This window comes from Macaca fascicularis, chromosome 12, assembly GCF_037993035.2.
Source record: "Macaca fascicularis isolate 582-1 chromosome 12, T2T-MFA8v1.1".
In the NCBI taxonomy this organism is placed as follows: domain Eukaryota; kingdom Metazoa; phylum Chordata; class Mammalia; order Primates; family Cercopithecidae; genus Macaca; species Macaca fascicularis.
This window is the reverse complement of record NC_088386.1, coordinates 75805637-75812767: the sequence shown is the minus strand read 5'-3', so window position 1 is coordinate 75812767 and position 7131 is coordinate 75805637. Positions and strand designations below refer to the sequence as shown.

Sequence of the window (7131 nt, the reverse complement as noted above, 5' to 3'; positions counted from 1 at the left end):
CTGCATCTTTCTTCAGGGATTTGCTGTTGAGCTAGTGGAGCCCTTTGGCAAAACTGGAAGTGCCTAGACTTTTCATTCTCACCAGGCAGCCTTTTCCAGTCCCTAACTGGTATAGGAGCACGAAAACTCAGCTCCCTTGCTTCAAGTAAAATTACAGGACTTAACTGATATTCCACAGCTTCCCTGCAGGAGCAAGCTGAAATGATCCTGCTTTTCCTAAAATTGCCCCTTCGCTTGGCTTCTTCCATTCCCCTCTCCTTCTTCTCCCACTTCTTTACCAGTTTTTCTTGCAAAGACTTATTTGATAAACCACTTGTTCTTGAAGCTTTTCTCCGGGTTAGCTTCTGGGGGTTCCATCCAAGACAGCCTTCTTCTTAGAGTAGACAGGCAGCAATATGTGTTAGCAGCAGCAGGAGAAGCCCTGTAGGATCCCCTAAGCACAGGCTGAAAAGACTATCATCGCACAAATGGGGGGACAGTTTTACCACGTGCAAGTGGAATTACAAAGGTGATTATTCTTGATAGATTACAGGGTAAGTTTTTCCATAGGTCCTTGCAAAAGGACAAAATTTTCAATAATACCTTCCAAGAATTCTAGCACCAATTTTCAGAAAGGTGTTTTTCCCACTTCATCGTCCATCAGTCAATAGAACCAAATGATGTCAGTTAGAAACAAGCAACTGTATAGGGAGTCAAAACATGGCATTAGTGTATGTACCCAGCTCTCCTGTAACCTGGCTTCACCTACAGATAGATTTTGGAGTGTCTAGAAAAAGAGAGACTTGCATCCATCAGGTAATCTCCCTAAAATATTTTTAAAATTAGTTAAGCTTTTGATAAATATTGAACATCAGTGAATTCAAAGTTATTTTTTTCCAATGAACATTCAGAACTAGATCTCAGTTGCTGGTTAAATGAAGAGCAATATATTTCAAGCATCAGTCAAGGTGGTGCTGTGGGCTATAATTATCAGAATCTATAAAGACAGGCAAAAATGATGCAGCACAGGTAGTAAGAATTAGTGCATTTTTGACTTCTATCTCACTGTGTCTTTTCATCCCCAATATCTAATGTTTTGAGGGCAGAGTTTGTATAATTCTATGAAAAAGACTATACCTTTCTACTTGAACCCAAAGTCCCAGGCCTGTCACAACAAGAACAGAGACATTCATAACCACTCGAATGTTATCTTAGGCTTTGCTTCTTCTCTCCAAAAGTACCCCTTAAGTCCTAAAGGGAAGAGAAAAGAAGAAAACATGTCCAAAGATTGATAAGCAGATTGATCATAGAGATAACAGATACGAATGACTAGGAAAACACTCTTTTCAGAGCACATCTTGTGAAATCCAATGGTGGCTATAATGATTCATCCAAGCTTAATATAGTCTTACAAGTCTAATACTAACTCTTAATTACTAACATGGTAATATGAAGATGTGATTATAACAATATCTAAAACCATCAAATTATTTTCTTCCCCTCTTCTGGTGGGAAGGTATTTCCGATACTCAGAGTAGGAAAACTATGCACATGTACAAGTGTACTATGCAAGGTTGCCAAGGCTTAAGACCTTCTTCAAGAGACAGCCCACTGAAATGGGGGGACACCAAGTCCAAGGCAATGGGGGATGGATTCCTATCTGTGGAGTTGGGGCTGTGGGGAGAAAAAAAATCTTCACAGTGGAGTGGGAGAGGGGATGTCTCAATAGAGCCATATGAACAAGGAAATGCACAGAGGGGCCCCCTTTGGAACACCCAAAGGATAAAAAGACGATAGAAGAAAAACAACATTTGGAAACTAGCTGCAGAGCCACAGACAGATGAAGGAACAACAATTTTCAGATGAGAAGGACCACAGACTCAGTTCACCACCACTTTCCAACAGGTTCTTTAAGAGGCAGAACTTCTCCTTCCTTATTCCTTCCCATCCTTCAATACACACACCCACACCACACATACACACACACAAACACACACTTGTGATGCACAAGTACAGGTGCATGTAACATGGGGGAGAAAAGAGGAACAAGAGAAATCAGGCTACATTCTTTTCAACTGGAAATAGTTTATAGCAACCTTAGAAGCCAAACATGAGCTGAACTATGGGATTTTGAAGAACTTTTAACAATTAGAAGAAATACAGGTATACCTCATTTTATTGTGCTTCACTTTTTTGCACTTGACAGGTATTACTTTTTTTTTTTTTTTTTTTTTAAATAACAAATTGAAGGTTGATGACAACTCTGTGTCCGGAAAGTCTGTTGTACCATTTTTTCAACAGCCTGGGCTCACCTCATGTCTCTATGTCACATTTTAGTAATTTTTGCAATATCTCAAACTTTTTCATTATTATTATATCTGTTATGGTAATCTATAATCAGTGATCTTCCACGTTACTTTCGTAATTGTTTTGTAGTGCCAAGAACCACACCCACGTAAAATGGAAAACCTAATAAATATAGTGTTCTGACTGTTCCACCAACAGGCTGTTCCCCTCTCTTCCGCTTCTCTGATCTCTCTATTCCCTGAGACGCAACAACATTGAAATCAGGCCACTTAATAACCCAAAATGGCCTGTAAGTATTCAAGTGAAAGAAATAATTAAACATCTGTCACATTGAATCAAATGCTAGAAATAATTAAACTTAGTGAGAAAGGTATGTGGAAGGTCAAGATAGACTGAAAGCTAGGCCTCCTGCACCAAACATGTAAGTTGTGAATGCAAAGGAAAAGTTCTGGAGGGAAATTGAAAGTGTTAATGGGTTCAACACACCAACATGGCACATGTATACGTATGTAACAAACCTGCACATTGTGCACATGTACCCTAGAACTTAAATAATAAAATAAATAAAATCCATAAAAAAAAAAGAAAGTGTTACTCCGGTGAACACATGACTGATAAGTAAACAAAACGGGCTTATTTTGTTTTCTACTGGTGTAGTAGAAAGAATTACAGTCATGCCCCACTTAATGACAGGAATTCATTCTGAAAAAGGCATTGTTAGGTGATTTTCTTGTATACAAACGTCATTCCCTTAAGCCAAAGCCTAATCCACAGTAAGGCCCTAACTCTCTTAATTCTATGATGGCTGCAAGAGGTGAAGAAGCTGTAGAAAAGAAGTTTCAAGCTAGCAGAGGCTTATTCATGAGGTTTTAGGAAAGAAATCATCTCCATGTCACAAATGTGCAACTTGAAGCAGCAAGTACTGATATAGAAGCTGCAGCAAGTTACCCAGAAGCTCAAGCTAAGATCATTGATGAAGGTAACTACACCAAACTGTTTACATGAAATAACCATCTATTTCGAAAAGATGCCATCCGGACTTTCGTTGCTAGAGAGGAGAAATCAATACCTGGCTTCGAAGCTACAAAGAACTGGCTCTCTTGTTAAGGGCTAATGCAGCTGGTGACTTTAAGTTGAAATCAATTCTCATTTACCCCTTTGAAAATCTTAGGGCCCTTAAGAATTATGCTAAATCTACTCTGTCTGTGCTCTATAAATGAAATGACAAGGCCTAGATGACAGCATTTCTGTTTATGGAATGTTTTACTGAATATTTTAAGTGCACTGTTAAGAACTACTGCTTAGAGAAAAAAAAAAAAATCCTTTCAAAGTGTTACTGCTCATTGACAATGCACCTGGTCACCCAAAAGCTCTGATGGAGGTGTACGAGGATATTGTTCATTCCTGCTAACACAATATTCATTCTGCAGCCCCTGGATCAAGCAGTATTTTTAACTTTCATGTCTTATAATTTAACAAAAACATTTTCTAAGGCTATAACTGATACAGTGAGTCCTCTGATGGATCTGGGCAAAGTGAATTGAAAACCTCCTGGAAAGGATTTATCATTCTAGATGTCATAAAGAACACTTGTGATTCATAGGAGAGGTTAAAAATATCAACATTAACAGGAGTTTACTTAACTGATAAGGCAGTGGCAGGGCTTAAAAGGATTAACTTCAATTGTGAAAGAAGTTCTACCTGGGGTAAAATGTTATCAAACGGCATCACATGCTACAGACAAATATTTCATGAAAGGAGGAATCAATTGATACACTAAATTCATTATTATCTTATTTTAGGAAATTATCATAGCCACCTTCAGCAACCACCACTCTGATCAGTCAGCAGCCATCAACATTGAGGCAAGACTCTCTACCAACAAGAAATTTTATTCCATCAGCTGTTCAAAATTCACCTTGCTGAGAGCTCAGATGATTGTTAGCATTCTACAGCAATAAAGTACTTTTAATTCAAGTATGTACATTGTTTTTTAGACATAGTACTGTTGTTCACTTAATGAACTACAATACAATACAAATATAACTTCTATATGTACAGGGAAACCAAAAACTTTGTGTGAATCACTTTATTGTAACGTTTGCTTTGTTGCACTGGTCTGGAACTGAACCCACAATATCTCTGAGGTATTCCTGTATAGAATTTGCTCCCCAAAGTGATCAGAAGTGATTAAAATGTCATTTACTCTTCATTTTTTATTATCTTCTCAATCCACTGGAATACGCCAGCCTGTATCTATTATTAGTAACAGTAGAAAAAAAAAGTTCTGTTTTTTTTCATTGCCGAGTTGAGAGCTTACATTTCTATGAGGCTCTGACCTCTGCTGATAACATGGATTTCAACAGATTTTCCTTTAATCTATTTGAGCATTTATTAAATAAGAGAGTGGTGTAGTAGAAAGAATTAGTCATGCCCCACTTAATGACAGGAATCCATTCTGAGAAAGGCATTGTTAGGTGATTTTCTTGTATACAAATGTCATAGAGTGTACTTACACAAACCTATATGGTTATACTGTACTACACACCTAGGCTGTATGGGACAGCTGATTGCTCCTAGGCTACTAACCTACATGGCATGTTGCTGTACTGAATACTGTAGGCAACTGTAATGCAATGGTATTTGTATATCTAAAAATAAAAAAGGCTCTGTAAAACTATGGTATTATAATCTTATGGAACCACTGTCATACATGTGGTACCTCATTGATCAAAACATCATCTTGGGGTGCATAACTGTATACTGGTCCGTGTGTCAGTCTGACTCTATCCTATGCCAACTTTATGATCAAGAAAATGTCTCCCTTCCGTCCTTCCTTTCTCTCTTTTTCTAACATCTCTCTGTCCTAGATTTCCAAAATTTAGAGAAGGGTTGATAAAACTTATTTAAACAGTAAGCATTTAAGCTCAAGAAATGTTTCAATCTCTCATCTCCTCCCCTCCAGACCAATCTTAAATGCTATTTTTTTCAAAAAATTGACATGTATTACAGTAAGCCCAGTGGTGCTATCATTTTAATCAGTAAGTTATTTCCATTTTATTTATGTTAAAGAAGTGAACAGAGTTTCCCTCTAGGATTTTTTTTTTTTTTTGGTTTGCATCTTTAAATGATACTTAACACTTGAACAGCTATTGTAGTATAATTCTAGAGTATGTGTGAATTTAGAGCCCCAATTCACCTCGGCTTGTTAAATCTGTGACTTAACAGCTTTTGCAGAGCAGGGATACCGACATGACCGAATTGTATGTCTTCCCTGTGTGCATATTTGTCTTCCTTCATTGATATTTGAGTTAGTCCTTTTAATTTTTTTAAGACAACAGTGTGTTTGCATTTGGCCTAGTTCAGCTATAATAAATTCTTGTTCTATCCCATGACAGGTTTTCTTAGGCTGCCATGTAAGTGCCTGTATCCTGTCAAAATTTGCTATTTAAATATTTGGATTTTTCTTCTTACTTTCTTATGTCTTATCTTCCCTCTAGTTTCTGGTGGTGACTGTTTCCTGACTCTCAAAGACTCTAATTTCCATACCCCTAGTAACTAGTTTATAGTTAGCTGTTTTAATAGTTCCCAACAGTGCCTGGGGTCTTTAAAATAGTTCCCTGTGGCAAATCATATCTATAAACATTTTACAAGAAGGGTAAGTCAACATGTTTAAACAGGCTGCCTCAGAAAAGACCTGTATAATTTGTGGAGTAGAATAGAAATAACTGCAACCAGAAGCATTTTCTTAACGTACTTAAACTATAGCATGGTGTCAATGTTTAGTAACTGACTTTGTTCAAGGAAGAGATCCAAAAGGAGGAAATAAATCTTCAGGTACTCTTCTGGAATCTATAATCGATTTTTCTTTCTATCTTTATGTGGATATAAATAGCTCTGGACCACACGTCTTGAAATTCCTCTCAATTTCTCTTGACTTTGGGAAAGTTCCATTAGTAACTTACCTCTGTCCCTCAACCTCTTCATCTGTAAAATAAGCATGATAATGGCACCTCTTTCATAAAGTTGTGAAGATTAAATTATTTCATGCATTAAAAGTGCATAGCCTGGGTGCGGTGGCTCACACCTGTAACCCCAGCACTTTTGGAGGCCGAGTGGGTGGATCACCTGAGGTCAAGAATTTGAGACCAGCCTGGCCAACATGCTGAAACCCTGTTTCTACTAAAAATACAAAAGTTAGCCAGGTGTGGTGGCAGGTGCCTGTAATCCCAGCTACTAGGGAGGCTGAGGGAGGAGAATTGTTTGAACCCAGGAGGCGGAGGTTGCAGTGAGCCGAGATCGCGTCATTGCATTCCAGCCTGGGCAACAGCGAGACTCCCTCAAACAAACAAAAAAAAAATGCATTAATCCCTGGACCTCAGTACACACTCAGCCAGTGTTACTTATCAGTTTTATTCCTTCTTATCGACTGTTCAATGCCTTCCTCTCTCCCTGACTTCCTGTTAATTGGCTGAAGGTAGGTGGAGGACCAAAGCCAAAGAGGGAAGACAAGCCCTTTCTTGGATTTGTTCCTCTTAGCTTCTGTCCTTTTTCTGCTTTCACATCCGTGAAGACTTTGGATCTTTTGTTCCAGCCCATTATTTGCCCAAGTAGCTGTTTATTTCCTTCCTGTCCCCTGACACCCCATTGTCTTCCCATTTATCTACTGAACCTTATTTCAGTGAACAAGACCACAAATAAAACATGTTACTGTTACTTTAAATTTATTATTACTGACACAGGGAATGAGCAGACACATTAGGAAGAATCAAAACTAAAAGAAAGTAAGCTGTGGACGTGCAAGAATGAAAAAAGCAAGTAAAAAAGCAACTTCCAGTATCAGAC

At 38.1% G+C, this 7131-nt stretch overlaps 1 long non-coding RNA gene across 1 annotated transcript; it reads left to right on the top strand.

Annotated features, from left to right (window-relative positions):
- The first annotated feature begins 3084 nt into the window (after positions 1 to 3084).
- LOC135966439 (uncharacterized) lies at positions 3085 to 4263 on the top strand. The gene is made up of 2 exons (XR_010579757.1): positions 3085 to 3265; positions 4089 to 4263. It is a non-coding gene; the product is annotated as an uncharacterized lncRNA (long non-coding RNA).
- The last annotated feature ends 2868 nt before the right edge of the window (positions 4264 to 7131 follow it).